The sequence below is a fragment of the Pelobates fuscus genome, chromosome 3 (genome assembly GCF_036172605.1).
Source record: "Pelobates fuscus isolate aPelFus1 chromosome 3, aPelFus1.pri, whole genome shotgun sequence".
Taxonomy (NCBI): domain Eukaryota; kingdom Metazoa; phylum Chordata; class Amphibia; order Anura; family Pelobatidae; genus Pelobates; species Pelobates fuscus.
In genome coordinates, this window is record NC_086319.1 from 392,434,234 (window position 1) to 392,452,844 (window position 18,611).

The window sequence follows — 18,611 nt, forward strand, 5'->3', positions numbered from 1 at the left end:
CAGAACAGGACTTTTCTAAAGAACACATCAACATTCAATGAAATTTTTTTATTATTTGGCAGGGAAAAAATGACTTTTGCTTGAAATGGAAATTGTCGCTTCTGCCTAAAGCACAAGAAAGCGTCCCTTGAGGATTATATGCAGATAGATTAGTTTTTTACCAATCCAGGACCTTCCAATGAAGTCATGTCTTGCAAACATGTCAAAAAATTAGATTCAATGCACCTTGCATTAACATCAAGACACTGACGCTCTAATAGTTTTACTCGTTTAAACCCTTTTAAGGCATATTGCTGATATCAAAGAAGGCCACGCCACCTTTGCAAAAACTTACTTCCTCCAAGAGCACTTTAGAACGGGTACTTTTAGCTTCCGCAAGGTTGCCAAAACCTTTCTTTTCGGTGACAGATTTTACTCCCAAGTATCTTTTGGACACAAGGAACATGACGGCAAAGGTGCCAAAAGGTCTCCAAAAATGCCAGGATTTCATTATATGGGAAAATCAGTCAATCAAAAGATTCTCCAGAGAAGCTAAACGATTTACCATTTAACCAGGCATGGCAAGGGCTTGCATTTGGCGTATTGCTTAAGGTGCTTCTTGATTTTTCACTCAGGTGGTAGAACATAATGCTTGGTGGCTTTCTTTTCTTGACCTAAAGCAGCCTATCAATGCAGTGCTGTGATATATTTATTCCAGAAGATGTATGAAGAATCTTGCGAAGTGTGGAGTTTGTGAGCTCCCAAACATAGCTCAATGTTTAACCCCGCTCCAAAGAGGATAATGCCTTTTTGCAAGAGCTTCCTTTTCTTGCATAATCTTCAGGCAACCTTCTCCTTATGTCAACCGATCCGTGTCAAAATAAGTTAAGCTTTTCACTTGGTCTGGCATTTAGGATTCCTGTTTTTTCAGACATAGAGGTGAAAACAAATCATTTTAGGAAACCTTTCAAAATGCCAAGAACTTTTGGCTGTCTTGTGTTACCCACTCTAGAAAAAAGGTGACAGAGCTTCCCATATGGTCTAGCGGTTAGGATTCCTGGTTTTCACCCAGGGGGCCCGGGTTCGACTCCCGGTATGGGAATTGTCCTTAGCTTTTCTTCTTTAGTCACATTTTAATCTCACCCATATAAGTTAATGTCTCCGGTTTACTATTCTATCCGCACTGGATTGAAGATTGCTCCTAGTCAGATTATAGAAATAAACATCGTATTCCAATACATCCTGGATGAGAGAATTTACTACACGTTACATTTTATGTGCACAGAACAGGACTTTTCTAAAGAACACATCAACATTCAATGAAAAATTTTTATTATTTGGCAGGGAAAAAATGACTTTTGCTTGAAATGGAAATTGTCGCTTCTGCCTAAAGCACAAGAAAGCGTCCCTTGAGGATTATATGCAGATAGATTAGTTTTTTACCAATCCAGGACCTTCCAATGAAGTCATGTCTTGCAAACATGTCAAAAAATTAGATTCAGTGCACCTTGCATTAACATCAAGACACTGACGCTCTAATAGTTTTACTCGTTTAAACCCTTTTAAGGCATATTGCTGATATCAAAGAAGGCCACGCCACCTTTGCAAAAACTTACTTCCTCCAAGAGCACTTTAGAACGGGTGCTTTTAGCTTCCACAAGGTTGCCAAAACCTTTCTTTTCGGTGATAGATTTTACTCCCAAGTATCTTTTGGACACAAGGAACATGACGGCAAAGGTGCCAAAAGGTCTCCAAAAATGCCAGCATTTCATTATATGGGAAAATCAGTCAATCAAAAGATTCTCCAGAGAAGCTAAACGATTTACCATTTAACCAGGCATGGCAAGGGTTTTCATTTGGCGTATTGCTTAAGGTGCTTCTTGATTTTTCACTCAGGTGGTAGAACATAATGCTTGGTGGCTTTCTTTTCTTGACCTAAAGCAGCCTATCAATGCAGTGCTGTGATATATTTATTCCAGAAGATGTATGAAGAATCTTGCGAAGTGTGGAGTTTGTGAGCTCCCAAACATAGCTCAATGTTTAACCCCGCTCCAAAGAGGATAATGCCTTTTTGCAAGAGCTTCCTTTTCTTGCATAATCTTCAGGCAACCTTCTCCTTATGTCAACCGATCCGTGTCAAAATAAGTTAAGCTTTTCACTTGGTCTGGCATTTAGGATTCCTGTTTTTTCAGACATAGAGGTGAAAACAAATCATTTTAGGAAACCTTTCAAAATGCCAAGAACTTTTGGTTGTCTTGTGTTACCCACTCTAGAGAAAAGGTGACAGAGCTTCCTATATGGTCTAGCGGTTAGGATTCCTGGTTTTCACCCAGCGGCCCGGGTTCGACTCCCGGTATGGGAATTGTCCTTAGCTTTTCTTCTTTAGTCACATTTTAATCTCACCCATATAAGTTAATGTCTCCGGTTTACTATTCTATCCGCACTCGATTGAAGATTGCTCCTAGTCAGATTATAGAAATAAACATCGTATTCCAATACATCCTGGATGAGAGAATTTACTACACGTAACATTTTATGTGCACAGAACAGGACTTTTCTAAAGAACACATCAACATTCAATAAACAAAATGTTATTATTTGGCAGGGAAAAATGACTTTTGCTTGAAATGGAAATTGTCGCTTCTGCCTAAAGCACAAGAAAGCGTCCCTTGAGGATTATATGCAGATAGATTAGTTTTTTACCAATCCAGGACCTTCCAATGAAGTCATGTCTTGCAAACATGTCAAAAAATTAGATTCAATGCACCTTGCATTAACATCAAGACACTGACGCTCTAATAGTTTTACTCGTTTAAACCCTTTTAAGGCATATTGCTGATATCAAAGAAGGCCACGCCACCTTTGCAAAAACTTACTTCCTCCAAGAGCACTTTAGAACGGGTACTTTTAGCTTCCGCAAGGTTGCCAAAACCTTTCTTTTCGGTGACAGATTTTACTCCCAAGTATCTTTTGGACACAAGGAACATGACGGCAAAGGTGCCAAAAGGTCTCCAAAAATGCCAGGATTTCATTATATGGGAAAATCAGTCAATCAAAAGATTCTCCAGAGAAGCTAAACGATTTACCATTTAACCAGGCATGGCAAGGGTTTGCATTTGGCGTATTGCTTAAGGTGCTTCTTGATTTTTCACTCAGGTGGTAGAACATAATGCTTGGTGGCTTTCTTTTCTTGACCTAAAGCAGCCTATCAATGCAGTGCTGTGATATATTTATTCCAGAAGATGTATGAAGAATCTTGCGAAGTGTGGAGTTTGTGAGCTCCCAAACATAGCTCAATGTTTAACCCCGCTCCAAAGAGGATAATGCCTTTTTGCAAGAGCTTCCTTTTCTTGCATAATCTTCAGGCAACCTTCTCCTTATGTCAACCGATCCGTGTCAAAATAAGTTAAGCTTTTCACTTGGTCTGGCATTTAGGATTCCTGTTTTTTCAGACATAGAGGTGAAAACAAATCATTTTAGGAAACCTTTCAAAATGCCAAGAACTTTTGGCTGTCTTGTGTTACCCACTCTAGAAAAAAGGTGACAGAGCTTCCCATATGGTCTAGCGGTTAGGATTCCTGGTTTTCACCCAGGTGGCCCGGGTTCGACTCCCGGTATGGGAATTGTCCTTAGCTTTTCTTCTTTAGTCACATTTTAATCTCACCCATATAAGTTAATGTCTCCGGTTTACTATTCTATCCGCACTGGATTGAAGATTGCTCCTAGTCAGATTATAGAAATAAACATCGTATTCCAATACATCCTGGATGAGAGAATTTACTACACGTTACATTTTATGTGCACAGAACAGGACTTTTCTAAAGAACACATCAACATTCAATGAAAAATTTTTATTATTTGGCAGGGAAAAAATGACTTTTGCTTGAAATGGAAATTGTCGCTTCTGCCTAAAGCACAAGAAAGCGTCCCTTGAGGATTATATGCAGATAGATTAGTTTTTTACCAATCCAGGACCTTCCAATGAAGTCATGTCTTGCAAACATGTCAAAAAATTAGATTCAGTGCACCTTGCATTAACATCAAGACACTGACGCTCTAATAGTTTTACTCGTTTAAACCCTTTTAAGGCATATTGCTGATATCAAAGAAGGCCACGCCACCTTTGCAAAAACTTACTTCCTCCAAGAGCACTTTAGAACGGGTGCTTTTAGCTTCCACAAGGTTGCCAAAACCTTTCTTTTCGGTGATAGATTTTACTCCCAAGTATCTTTTGGACACAAGGAACATGACGGCAAAGGTGCCAAAAGGTCTCCAAAAATGCCAGCATTTCATTATATGGGAAAATCAGTCAATCAAAAGATTCTCCAGAGAAGCTAAACGATTTACCATTTAACCAGGCATGGCAAGGGTTTTCATTTGGCGTATTGCTTAAGGTGCTTCTTGATTTTTCACTCAGGTGGTAGAACATAATGCTTGGTGGCTTTCTTTTCTTGACCTAAAGCAGCCTATCAATGCAGTGCTGTGATATATTTATTCCAGAAGATGTATGAAGAATCTTGCGAAGTGTGGAGTTTGTGAGCTCCCAAACATAGCTCAATGTTTAACCCCGCTCCAAAGAGGATAATGCCTTTTTGCAAGAGCTTCCTTTTCTTGCATAATCTTCAGGCAACCTTCTCCTTATGTCAACCGATCCGTGTCAAAATAAGTTAAGCTTTTCACTTGGTCTGGCATTTAGGATTCCTGTTTTTTCAGACATAGAGGTGAAAACAAATCATTTTAGGAAACCTTTCAAAATGCCAAGAACTTTTGGCTGTCTTGTGTTACCCACTCTAGAGAAAAGGTGACAGAGCTTCCCATATGGTCTAGCGGTTAGGATTCCTGGTTTTCACCCAGGCGGCCCGGGTTCGACTCCCGGTATGGGAATTGTCCTTAGCTTTTCTTCTTTAATCACCTTTTAATCTCACCCATATAAGTTAATGTCTCCGGTTTACTATTCTATCCGCACTGGATTGAAGATTGCTCCTAGTCAGATTATAGAAATAAACATCGTATTCCAATACATCCTGGATGAGAAAATTTACTACACGTTACATTTTATGTGCACAGAACAGGACTTTTCTAAAGAACACATCAACATTCAATGAAATTTTTTTATTATTTGGCAGGGAAAAAATGACTTTTGCTTGAAATGGAAATTGTCGCTTCTGCCTAAAGCACAAGAAAGCGTCCCTTGAGGATTATATGCAGATAGATTCGTTTTTTACCAATCCAGGACCTTCCAATGAAGTCATGTCTTGCAAACATGTCAAAAAATTAGATTCAATGCACCTTGCATTAACATCAAGACACTGACGCTCTAATAGTTTTACTCGTTTAAACCCTTTTAAGGCATATTGCTGATATCAAAGAAGGCCACGCCACCTTTGCAAAAACTTACTTCCTCCAAGAGCACTTTAGAACGGGTGCTTTTAGCTTACACAAGGTTGCCAAAACCTTTCTTTTCGGTGATAGATTTTACTCCCAAGTATCTTTTGGACACAAGGAACATGACGGCAAAGGTGCCAAAAGGTCTCCAAAAATGCCAGCATTTCATTATATGGGAAAATCAGTCAATCAAAAGATTCTCCAGAGAAGCTAAACGATTTACCATTTAACCAGGCATGGCAAGGGTTTGCATTTGGCGTATTGCTTAAGGTTCTTCTTGATTTTTCACTCAGGTGGTAGAACATAATGCTTGGTGGCTTTCTTTTCTTGACCTAAAGCAGCCTATCAATGCAGTGCTGTGATATATTTATTCCAGAAGATGTATGAAGAATCTTGCGAAGTGTGGAGTTTGTGAGCTCCCAAACATAGCTCAATGTTTAACCCCGCTCCAAAGAGGATAATGCCTTTTTGCAAGAGCTTCCTTTTCTTGCATAATCTTCAGGCAACCTTCTCCTTATGTCAACCGATCCGTGTCAAAATAAGTTAAGCTTTTCACTTGGTCTGGCATTTAGGATTCCTGTTTTTTCAGACATAGAGGTGAAAACAAATCATTTTAGGAAACCTTTCAAAATGCCAAGAACTTTTGGCTGTCTTGTGTTACCCACTCTAGAAAAAAGGTGACAGAGCTTCCCATATGGTCTAGCGGTTAGGATTCCTGGTTTTCACCCAGGTGGCCCGGGTTCGACTCCCGGTATGGGAATTGTCCTTAGCTTTTCTTCTTTAGTCACATTTTAATCTCACCCATATAAGTTAATGTCTCCGGTTTACTATTCTATCCGCACTGGATTGAAGATTGCTCCTAGTCAGATTATAGAAATAAACATCGTATTCCAATACATCCTGGATGAGAGAATTTACTACACGTTACATTTTATGTGCACAGAACAGGACTTTTCTAAAGAACACATCAACATTCAATGAAAAATTTTTATTATTTGGCAGGGAAAAAATTACTTTTGCTTGAAATGGAAATTGTCGCTTCTGCCTAAAGCACAAGAAAGCGTCCCTTGAGGATTATATGCAGATAGATTAGTTTTTTACCAATCCAGGACCTTCCAATGAAGTCATGTCTTGCAAACATGTCAAAAAATTAGATTCAGTGCACCTTGCATTAACATCAAGACACTGACGCTCTAATAGTTTTACTCGTTTAAACCCTTTTAAGGCATATTGCTGATATCAAAGAAGGCCACGCCACCTTTGCAAAAACTTACTTCCTCCAAGAGCACTTTAGAACGGGTGCTTTTAGCTTCCACAAGGTTGCCAAAACCTTTCTTTTCGGTGATAGATTTTACTCCCAAGTATCTTTTGGACACAAGGAACATGACGGCAAAGGTGCCAAAAGGTCTCCAAAAATGCCAGCATTTCATTATATGGGAAAATCAGTCAATCAAAAGATTCTCCAGAGAAGCTAAACGATTTACCATTTAACCAGGCATGGCAAGGGTTTTCATTTGGCGTATTGCTTAAGGTGCTTCTTGATTTTTCACTCAGGTGGTAGAACATAATGCTTGGTGGCTTTCTTTTCTTGACCTAAAGCAGCCTATCAATGCAGTGCTGTGATATATTTATTCCAGAAGATGTATGAAGAATCTTGCGAAGTGTGGAGTTTGTGAGCTCCCAAACATAGCTCAATGTTTAACCCCGCTCCAAAGAGGATAATGCCTTTTTGCAAGAGCTTCCTTTTCTTGCATAATCTTCAGGCAACCTTCTCCTTATGTCAACCGATCCGTGTCAAAATAAGTTAAGCTTTTCACTTGGTCTGGCATTTAGGATTCCTGTTTTTTCAGACATAGAGGTGAAAACAAATCATTTTAGGAAACCTTTCAAAATGCCAAGAACTTTTGGTTGTCTTGTGTTACCCACTCTAGAGAAAAGGTGACAGAGCTTCCTATATGGTCTAGCGGTTAGGATTCCTGGTTTTCACCCAGCGGCCCGGGTTCGACTCCCGGTATGGGAATTGTCCTTAGCTTTTCTTCTTTAGTCACATTTTAATCTCACCCATATAAGTTAATGTCTCCGGTTTACTATTCTATCCGCACTGGATTGAAGATTGCTCCTAGTCAGATTATAGAAATAAACATCGTATTCCAATACATCCTGGATGAGAGAATTTACTACACGTAACATTTTATGTGCACAGAACAGGACTTTTCTAAAGAACACATCAACATTCAATAAACAAAATGTTATTATTTGGCAGGGAAAAATGACTTTTGCTTGAAATGGAAATTGTCGCTTCTGCCTAAAGCACAAGAAAGCGTCCCTTGAGGATTATATGCAGATAGATTAGTTTTTTACCAATCCAGGACCTTCCAATGAAGTCATGTCTTGCAAACATGTCAAAAAATTAGATTCAATGCACCTTGCATTAACATCAAGACACTGACGCTCTAATAGTTTTACTCGTTTAAACCCTTTTAAGGCATATTGCTGATATCAAAGAAGGCCACGCCACCTTTGCAAAAACTTACTTCCTCCAAGAGCACTTTAGAACGGGTACTTTTAGCTTCCGCAAGGTTGCCAAAACCTTTCTTTTCGGTGACAGATTTTACTCCCAAGTATCTTTTGGACACAAGGAACATGACGGCAAAGGTGCCAAAAGGTCTCCAAAAATGCCAGGATTTCATTATATGGGAAAATCAGTCAATCAAAAGATTCTCCAGAGAAGCTAAACGATTTACCATTTAACCAGGCATGGCAAGGGTTTGCATTTGGCGTATTGCTTAAGGTGCTTCTTGATTTTTCACTCAGGTGGTAGAACATAATGCTTGGTGGCTTTCTTTTCTTGACCTAAAGCAGCCTATCAATGCAGTGCTGTGATATATTTATTCCAGAAGATGTATGAAGAATCTTGCGAAGTGTGGAGTTTGTGAGCTCCCAAACATAGCTCAATGTTTAACCCCGCTCCAAAGAGGATAATGCCTTTTTGCAAGAGCTTCCTTTTCTTGCATAATCTTCAGGCAACCTTCTCCTTATGTCAACCGATCCGTGTCAAAATAAGTTAAGCTTTTCACTTGGTCTGGCATTTAGGATTCCTGTTTTTTCAGACATAGAGGTGAAAACAAATCATTTTAGGAAACCTTTCAAAATGCCAAGAACTTTTGGTTGTCTTGTGTTACCCACTCTAGAGAAAAGGTGACAGAGCTTCCTATATGGTCTAGCGGTTAGGATTCCTGGTTTTCACCCAGCGGCCCGGGTTCGACTCCCGGTATGGGAATTGTCCTTAGCTTTTCTTCTTTAGTCACATTTTAATCTCACCCATATAAGTTAATGTCTCCGGTTTACTATTCTATCCGCACTGGATTGAAGATTGCTCCTAGTCAGATTATAGAAATAAACATCGTATTCCAATACATCCTGGATGAGAGAATTTACTACACGTAACATTTTATGTGCACAGAACAGGACTTTTCTAAAGAACACATCAACATTCAGTAAACAAAATGTTATTATTTGGCAGGGAAAAATGACTTTTGCTTGAAATGGAAATTGTCGCTTCTGCCTAAAGCACAAGAAAGCGTCCCTTGAGGATTATATGCAGATAGATTAGTTTTTTACCAATCCAGGACCTTCCAATGAAGTCATGTCTTGCAAACATGTCAAAAAATTAGATTCAATGCACCTTGCATTAACATCAAGACACTGACGCTCTAATAGTTTTACTCGTTTAAACCCTTTTAAGGCATATTGCTGATATCAAAGAAGGCCACGCCACCTTTGCAAAAACTTACTTCCTCCAAGAGCACTTTAGAACGGGTACTTTTAGCTTCCGCAAGGTTGCCAAAACCTTTCTTTTCGGTGACAGATTTTACTCCCAAGTATCTTTTGGACACAAGGAACATGACGGCAAAGGTGCCAAAAGGTCTCCAAAAATGCCAGGATTTCATTATATGGGAAAATCAGTCAATCAAAAGATTCTCCAGAGAAGCTAAACGATTTACCATTTAACCAGGCATGGCAAGGGTTTGCATTTGGCGTATTGCTTAAGGTGCTTCTTGATTTTTCACTCAGGTGGTAGAACATAATGCTTGGTGGCTTTCTTTTCTTGACCTAAAGCAGCCTATCAATGCAGTGCTGTGATATATTTATTCCAGAAGATGTATGAAGAATCTTGCGAAGTGTGGAGTTTGTGAGCTCCCAAACATAGCTCAATGTTTAACCCCGCTCCAAAGAGGATAATGCCTTTTTGCAAGAGCTTCCTTTTCTTGCATAATCTTCAGGCAACCTTCTCCTTATGTCAACCGATCCGTGTCAAAATAAGTTAAGCTTTTCACTTGGTCTGGCATTTAGGATTCCTGTTTTTTCAGACATAGAGGTGAAAACAAATCATTTTAGGAAACCTTTCAAAATGCCAAGAACTTTTGGCTGTCTTGTGTTACCCACTCTAGAAAAAAGGTGACAGAGCTTCCCATATGGTCTAGCGGTTAGGATTCCTGGTTTTCACCCAGGTGGCCCGGGTTCGACTCCCGGTATGGGAATTGTCCTTAGCTTTTCTTCTTTAGTCACATTTTAATCTCACCCATATAAGTTAATGTCTCCGGTTTACTATTCTATCCGCACTGGATTGAAGATTGCTCCTAGTCAGATTATAGAAATAAACATCGTATTCCAATACATCCTGGATGAGAGAATTTACTACACGTTACATTTTATGTGCACAGAACAGGACTTTTCTAAAGAACACATCAACATTCAATGAAAATTTTTTATTATTTGGCAGGGAAAAAATGACTTTTGCTTGAAATGGAAATTGTCGCTTCTGCCTAAAGCACAAGAAAGCGTCCCTTGAGGATTATATGCAGATAGATTAGTTTTTTACCAATCCAGGACCTTCCAATGAAGTCATGTCTTGCAAACATGTCAAAAAATTAGATTCAGTGCACCTTGCATTAACATCAAGACACTGACGCTCTAATAGTTTTACTCGTTTAAACCCTTTTAAGGCATATTGCTGATATCAAAGAAGGCCACGCCACCTTTGCAAAAACTTACTTCCTCCAAGAGCACTTTAGAACGGGTGCTTTTAGCTTCCACAAGGTTGCCAAAACCTTTCTTTTCGGTGATAGATTTTACTCCCAAGTATCTTTTGGACACAAGGAACATGACGGCAAAGGTGCCAAAAGGTCTCCAAAAATGCCAGCATTTCATTATATGGGAAAATCAGTCAATCAAAAGATTCTCCAGAGAAGCTAAACGATTTACCATTTAACCAGGCATGGCAAGGGTTTTCATTTGGCGTATTGCTTAAGGTGCTTCTTGATTTTTCACTCAGGTGGTAGAACATAATGCTTGGTGGCTTTCTTTTCTTGACCTAAAGCAGCCTATCAATGCAGTGCTGTGATATATTTATTCCAGAAGATGTATGAAGAATCTTGCGAAGTGTGGAGTTTGTGAGCTCCCAAACATAGCTCAATGTTTAACCCCGCTCCAAAGAGGATAATGCCTTTTTGCAAGAGCTTCCTTTTCTTGCATAATCTTCAGGCAACCTTCTCCTTATGTCAACCGATCCGTGTCAAAATAAGTTAAGCTTTTCACTTGGTCTGGCATTTAGGATTCCTGTTTTTTCAGACATAGAGGTGAAAACAAATCATTTTAGGAAACCTTTCAAAATGCCAAGAACTTTTGGTTGTCTTGTGTTACCCACTCTAGAGAAAAGGTGACAGAGCTTCCTATATGGTCTAGCGGTTAGGATTCCTGGTTTTCACCCAGCGGCCCGGGTTCGACTCCCGGTATGGGAATTGTCCTTAGCTTTTCTTCTTTAGTCACATTTTAATCTCACCCATATAAGTTAATGTCTCCGGTTTACTATTCTATCCGCACTGGATTGAAGATTGCTCCTAGTCAGATTATAGAAATAAACATCGTATTCCAATACATCCTGGATGAGAGAATTTACTACACGTAACATTTTATGTGCACAGAACAGGACTTTTCTAAAGAACACATCAACATTCAATAAACAAAATGTTATTATTTGGCAGGGAAAAATGACTTTTGCTTGAAATGGAAATTGTCGCTTCTGCCTAAAGCACAAGAAAGCGTCCCTTGAGGATTATATGCAGATAGATTAGTTTTTTACCAATCCAGGACCTTCCAATGAAGTCATGTCTTGCAAACATGTCAAAAAATTAGATTCAATGCACCTTGCATTAACATCAAGACACTGACGCTCTAATAGTTTTACTCGTTTAAACCCTTTTAAGGCATATTGCTGATATCAAAGAAGGCCACGCCACCTTTGCAAAAACTTACTTCCTCCAAGAGCACTTTAGAACGGGTACTTTTAGCTTCCGCAAGGTTGCCAAAACCTTTCTTTTCGGTGACAGATTTTACTCCCAAGTATCTTTTGGACACAAGGAACATGACGGCAAAGGTGCCAAAAGGTCTCCAAAAATGCCAGGATTTCATTATATGGGAAAATCAGTCAATCAAAAGATTCTCCAGAGAAGCTAAACGATTTACCATTTAACCAGGCATGGCAAGGGCTTGCATTTGGCGTATTGCTTAAGGTTCTTCTTGATTTTTGACTCAGGTGGTAGAACATCATGCTTGGTGGCTTTCTTTTCTTGACCTAAAGCAGCCTATCAATGCAGTGCTGTGATATATTTATTCCAGAAGATGTATGAAGAATCTTGCGAAGTGTGGAGTTTGTGAGCTCCCAAACATAGCTCAATGTTTAACCTCGCTCCAAAGAGGATAATGCCTTTTTGCAAGAGCTTCCTTTTCTTGCATAATCTTCAGGCAACCTTCTCCTTATGTCAACCGATCCGTGTCAAAATAAGTTAAGCTTTTCACTTGGTCTGGCATTTAGGATTCCTGTTTTTTCAGACATAGAGGTGAAAACAAATCATTTTAGGAAACCTTTCAAAATGCCAAGAACTTTTGGCTGTCTTGTGTTACCCACTCTAGAAAAAAGGTGACAGAGCTTCCCATATGGTCTAGCGGTTAGGATTCCTGGTTTTCACCCAGGTGGCCCGGGTTCGACTCCCGGTATGGGAATTGTCCTTAGCTTTTCTTCTTTAGTCACATTTTAATCTCACCCATATAAGTTAATGTCTCCGGTTTACTATTCTATCCGCACTGGATTGAAGATTGCTCCTAGTCAGATTATAGAAATAAACATCGTATTCCAATACATCCTGGATGAGAGAATTTACTACACGTTACATTTTATGTGCACAGAACAGGACTTTTCTAAAGAACACATCAACATTCAATGAAAAATTTTTATTATTTGGCAGGGAAAAAATGACTTTTGCTTGAAATGGAAATTGTCGCTTCTGCCTAAAGCACAAGAAAGCGTCCCTTGAGGATTATATGCAGATAGATTAGTTTTTTTACCAATCCAGGACCTTCCAATGAAGTCATGTCTTGCAAACATGTCAAAAAATTAGATTCAGTGCACCTTGCATTAACATCAAGACACTGACGCTCTAATAGTTTTACTCGTTTAAACCCTTTTAAGGCATATTGCTGATATCAAAGAAGGCCACGCCACCTTTGCAAAAACTTACTTCCTCCAAGAGCACTTTAGAACGGGTGCTTTTAGCTTACACAAGGTTGCCAAAACCTTTCTTTTCGGTGATAGATTTTACTCCCAAGTATCTTTTGGACACAAGGAACATGACGGCAAAGGTGCCAAAAGGTCTCCAAAAATGCCAGCATTTCATTATATGGGAAAATCAGTCAATCAAAAGATTCTCCAGAGAAGCTAAACGATTTACCATTTAACCAGGCATGGCAAGGGTTTGCATTTGGCGTATTGCTTAAGGTTCTTCTTGATTTTTCACTCAGGTGGTAGAAAATAATGCTTGGTGGCTTTCTTTTCTTGACCTAAAGCAGCCTATCAATGCAGTGCTGTGATATATTTATTCCAGAAGATGTATGAAGAATCTTGCGAAGTGTGGAGTTTGTGAGCTCCCAAACATAGCTCAATGTTTAACCCCGCTCCAAAGAGGATAATGCCTTTTTGCAAGAGCTTCCTTTTCTTGCATAATCTTCAGGCAACCTTCTCCTTATGTCAACCGATCCGTGTCAAAATAAGTTAAGCTTTTCACTTGGTCTGGCATTTAGGATTCCTGTTTTTTCAGACATAGAGGTGAAAACAAATCATTTTAGGAAACCTTTCAAAATGCCAAGAACTTTTGGTTGTCTTGTGTTACCCACTCTAGAGAAAAGGTGACAGAGCTTCCCATATGGTCTAGCGGTTAGGATTCCTGGTTTTCACCCAGGCGGCCCGGGTTTGACTCCCGGTATGGGAATTGTCCTTAGCTTTTCTTCTTTAATCACCTTTTAATCTCACCCATATAAGTTAATGTCTCCGGTTTACTATTCTATCCGCACTGGATTGAAGATTGCTCCTAGTCAGATTATAGAAATAAACATCGTATTCCAATACATCCTGGTTTAGAGAATTTACTACACGTAATATTTTATGTGCACAGAACAGGACTTTTCTAAAGAACACATCAACATTCAATGAAAATTTTTTATTATTTGGCAGGGAAAAAATGACTTTTGCTTGAAATGGAAATTGTCGCTTCTGCCTAAAGCACAAGAAAGCGTCCCTTGAGGATTATATGCAGATAGATTCGTTTTTTACCAATCCAGGACCTTCCAATGAAGTCATGTCTTGCAAACATGTCAAAAAATTAGATTCAATGCACCTTGCATTAACATCAAGACACTGACGCTCTAATAGTTTTACTCGTTTAAACCCTTTTAAGGCATATTGCTGATATCAAAGAAGGCCACGCCACCTTTGCAAAAACTTACTTCCTCCAAGAGCACTTTAGAACGGGTGCTTTTAGCTTACACAAGGTTGCCAAAACCTTTCTTTTCGGTGATAGATTTTACTCCCAAGTATCTTTTGGACACAAGGAACATGACGGCAAAGGTGCCAATAGGTCTCCAAAAATGCCAGCATTTCATTATATGGGAAAATCAGTCAATCAAAAGATTCTCCAGAGAAGCTAAACGATTTACCATTTAACCAGGCATGGCAAGGGTTTGCATTTGGCGTATTGCTTAAGGTTCTTCTTGATTTTTCACTCAGGTGGTAGAACATCATGCTTGGTGGCTTTCTTTTCTTGACCTAAAGCAGCCTATCAATGCAGTGCTGTGATATATTTATTCCAGAAGATGTATGAAGAATCTTGCGAAGTGTGGAGTTTGTGAGCTCCCAAACATAGCTCAATGTTTAACCCCGCTCCAAAGAGGATAATGCCTTTTTGCAAGAGCTTCCTTTTCTTGCATAATCTTCAGGCAACCTTCTCCTTATGTCAACCGATCCGTGTCAAAATAAGTTAAGCTTTTCACTTGGTCTGGCATTTAGGATTCCTGTTTTTTCAGACATAGAGGTGAAAACAAATCATTTTAGGAAACCTTTCAAAATGCCAAGAACTTTTGGTTGTCTTGTGTTACCCACTCTAGAGAAAAGGTGACAGAGCTTCCTATATGGTCTAGCGGTTAGGATTCCTGGTTTTCACCCAGCGGCCCGGGTTCGACTCCCGGTATGGGAATTGTCCTTAGCTTTTCTTCTTTAGTCACATTTTAATCTCACCCATATAAGTTAATGTCTCCGGTTTACTATTCTATCCGCACTGGATTGAAGATTGCTCCTAGTCAGATTATAGAAATAAACATCGTATTCCAATACATCCTGGATGAGAGAATTTACTACACGTAACATTTTATGTGCACAGAACAGGACTTTTCTAAAGAACACATCAACATTCAATAAACAAAATGTTATTATTTGGCAGGGAAAAATGACTTTTGCTTGAAATGGAAATTGTCGCTTCTGCCTAAAGCACAAGAAAGCGTCCCTTGAGGATTATATGCAGATAGATTAGTTTTTTACCAATCCAGGACCTTCCAATGAAGTCATGTCTTGCAAACATGTCAAAAAATTAGATTCAATGCACCTTGCATTAACATCAAGACACTGACGCTCTAATAGTTTTACTCGTTTAAACCCTTTTAAGGCATATTGCTGATATCAAAGAAGGCCACGCCACCTTTGCAAAAACTTACTTCCTCCAAGAGCACTTTAGAACGGGTACTTTTAGCTTCCGCAAGGTTGCCAAAACCTTTCTTTTCGGTGACAGATTTTACTCCCAAGTATCTTTTGGACACAAGGAACATGACGGCAAAGGTGCCAAAAGGTCTCCAAAAATGCCAGGATTTCATTATATGGGAAAATCAGTCAATCAAAAGATTCTCCAGAGAAGCTAAACGATTTACCATTTAACCAGGCATGGCAAGGGTTTGCATTTGGCGTATTGCTTAAGGTGCTTCTTGATTTTTCACTCAGGTGGTAGAACATAATGCTTGGTGGCTTTCTTTTCTTGACCTAAAGCAGCCTATCAATGCAGTGCTGTGATATATTTATTCCAGAAGATGTATGAAGAATCTTGCGAAGTGTGGAGTTTGTGAGCTCCCAAACATAGCTCAATGTTTAACCCCGCTCCAAAGAGGATAATGCCTTTTTGCAAGAGCTTCCTTTTCTTGCATAATCTTCAGGCAACCTTCTCCTTATGTCAACCGATCCGTGTCAAAATAAGTTAAGCTTTTCACTTGGTCTGGCATTTAGGATTCCTGTTTTTTCAGACATAGAGGTGAAAACAAATCATTTTAGGAAACCTTTCAAAATGCCAAGAACTTTTGGCTGTCTTGTGTTACCCACTCTAGAAAAAAGGTGACAGAGCTTCCCATATGGTCTAGCGGTTAGGATTCCTGGTTTTCACCCAGGTGGCCCGGGTTCGACTCCCGGTATGGGAATTGTCCTTAGCTTTTCTTCTTTAGTCACATTTTAATCTCACCCATATAAGTTAATGTCTCCGGTTTACTATTCTATCCGCACTGGATTGAAGATTGCTCCTAGTCAGATTATAGAAATAAACATCGTATTCCAATACATCCTGGATGAGAGAATTTACTACACGTAACATTTTATGTGCACAGAACAGGACTTTTCTAAAGAACACATCAACATTCAATAAAAATTTTTTATTATTTGCCAGGGAAAAAATGACTTTTGCTTGAAATGGAAATTGTCGCTTCTGCCTAAAGCACAAGAAAGCGTCCCTTGAGGATTATATGCAGATGATTAGTTTTTTACCAATCCAGGACCTTCCAATGAAGTCATGTCTTGCAAACATGTCAAAAAATTAGATTCAATGCACCTTGCATTAACATCAAGACACTGACGCTCTAATAGTTTTACTCGTTTAAACCCTTTTAAGGCATATTGCTGATATCAAAGAAGGCCACGCCACCTTTGCAAAAACTTACTTCCTCCAAGAGCACTTTAGAACGGGTGCTTTTAGCTTCCACAAGGTTGCCAAAACCTTTCTTTTCGGTGATAGATTTTACTCCCAAGTATCTTTTGGACACAAGGAACATGACGGCAAAGGTGCCAAAAGGTCTCCAAAAATGCCAGTATTTCATTATATGGGAAAATCAGTTAATCAAAAGATTCTCCAGAGAAGCTAAACGATTTACCATTTAACCAGGCATGGCAAGGGTTTGCATTTGGCGTATTGCTTAAGGTTCTTCTTGATTTTTCACTCAGGTGGTAGAACATAATGCTTGGTGGCTTTCTTTTCTTGACCTAAAGCAGCCTATCAATGCAGTGCTGTGATATATTTATTCCAGAAGATGTATGAAGAATCTTGCGAAGTGTGGAGTTTGTGAGCTCCCAAACATAGCTCAATGTTTAACCCCGCTCCAAAGAGGATAATGCCTTTTTGCAAGAGCTTCCTTTTCTTGCATAATCTTCAGGCAACCTTCTCCTTATGTCAACCGATCCGTGTCAAAATAAGTTAAGCTTTTCACTTGGTCTGGCATTTAGGATTCCTGTTTTTTCAGACATAGAGGTGAAAACAAATCATTTTAGGAAACCTTTCAAAATGCCAAGAACTTTTGGTTGTCTTGTGTTACCCACTCTAGAGAAAAGGTGACAGAGCTTCCCATATGGTCTAGCGGTTAGGATTCCTGGTTTTCACCCAGGCGGCCCGGGTTCGACTCCCGGTATGGGAATTGTCCTTAGCTTTTCTTCTTTAGTCACATTTTAATCTCACCCATATAAGTTAATGTCTCCGGTTTACTATTCTATCCGCACTGGATTAAAGATTGCTCCTAGTCAGATTATAGAAATAAACATCGTATTCCAATACATCCTGGATGAGAGAATTTACTACACGTAATATTTTATGTGCACAGAACAGGACTTTTCTAAAGAACACATCAACATTCAATGAAAATTTTGTATTATTTGGCAGGGGAAAAATGACTTTTGCTTGAAATGGAAATTGTCGCTTCTGCCTAAAGCACAAGAAAGCGTCCCTTGAGGATTATATGCAGATAGATTAGTTTTTTACCAATCCAGGACCTTCCAATGAAGTCATGTCTTGCAAACATGTCAAAAAATTAGATTCAATGCACCTTGCATTAACATCAAGACACTGACGCTCTAATAGTTTTACTCGTTTAAACCCTTTTAAGGCATATTGCTGATATCAAAGAAGGCCACGCCACCTTTGCAAAAACTTACTTCCTCCAAGAGCACTTTAGAACGGGTGCTTTTAGCTTACACAAGGTTGCCAAAACCTTTCTTTTCGGTGATAGATTTTACTCCCAAGTATCTTTTGGACACAAGGAACATGACGGCAAAGGTGCCAAAAGGTCTCCAAAAATGCCAGCATTTCATTATATGGGAAAATCAGTCAATCAAAAGATTCTCCAGAGAAGCTAAACGATTTACCATTTAACCAGGCATGGCAAGGGTTTGCATTTGGCGTATTGCTTAAGGTTCTTCTTGATTTTTCACTCAGGTGGTAGAACATAATGCTTGGTGGCTTTCTTTTCTTGACCTAAAGCAGCCTATCAATGCAGTGCTGTGATATATTTATTCTAGAAGATGTAATAAGAATCTTGCGAAGTGTGGAGTTTGTGAGCTCCCAAACATAGCTCAATGTTTAACCCCGCTCCAAAGAGGATAATGCCTTTTTGCAAGAGCTTCCTTTTCTTGCATAATCTTCAGGCAACCTTCTCCTTATGTCAACCGATCCGTGTCAAAATAAGTTAAGCTTTTCACTTGGTCTGGCATTTAGGATTCCTGTTTTTTCAGACATAGAGGTGAAAACAAATCATTTTAGGAAACCTTTCAAAATGCCAAGAAC

General features: G+C 39.2%; 8 non-coding genes across 8 annotated transcripts; all 8 read left to right on the forward strand.

The window, feature by feature from the left end:
- Positions 1–1,009: 1,009 nt before the first annotated feature.
- On the forward strand, positions 1,010–1,081 carry TRNAE-UUC (transfer RNA glutamic acid (anticodon UUC)). Its single transcript has one exon. It is a non-coding gene; the product is annotated as a tRNA-Glu (tRNA).
- Positions 1,082–3,530: 2,449 nt separating this feature from the next.
- TRNAE-UUC (transfer RNA glutamic acid (anticodon UUC)) lies at positions 3,531–3,602 on the forward strand. Its single transcript has one exon. It is a non-coding gene; the product is annotated as a tRNA-Glu (tRNA).
- Positions 3,603–4,791: 1,189 nt separating this feature from the next.
- Positions 4,792–4,863, forward strand: TRNAE-UUC (transfer RNA glutamic acid (anticodon UUC)). Its single transcript has one exon. It is a non-coding gene; the product is annotated as a tRNA-Glu (tRNA).
- Positions 4,864–6,052: 1,189 nt separating this feature from the next.
- Positions 6,053–6,124, forward strand: TRNAE-UUC (transfer RNA glutamic acid (anticodon UUC)). The gene has a single exon. It is a non-coding gene; the product is annotated as a tRNA-Glu (tRNA).
- Positions 6,125–9,833: 3,709 nt separating this feature from the next.
- TRNAE-UUC (transfer RNA glutamic acid (anticodon UUC)) lies at positions 9,834–9,905 on the forward strand. The gene has a single exon. It is a non-coding gene; the product is annotated as a tRNA-Glu (tRNA).
- A 2,449-nt stretch (positions 9,906–12,354) lies between these two features.
- Positions 12,355–12,426, forward strand: TRNAE-UUC (transfer RNA glutamic acid (anticodon UUC)). The gene has a single exon. It is a non-coding gene; the product is annotated as a tRNA-Glu (tRNA).
- Positions 12,427–16,137: 3,711 nt separating this feature from the next.
- Positions 16,138–16,209, forward strand: TRNAE-UUC (transfer RNA glutamic acid (anticodon UUC)). The gene has a single exon. It is a non-coding gene; the product is annotated as a tRNA-Glu (tRNA).
- A 1,188-nt stretch (positions 16,210–17,397) lies between these two features.
- Positions 17,398–17,469, forward strand: TRNAE-UUC (transfer RNA glutamic acid (anticodon UUC)). The gene has a single exon. It is a non-coding gene; the product is annotated as a tRNA-Glu (tRNA).
- The last annotated feature ends 1,142 nt before the right edge of the window (positions 17,470–18,611 follow it).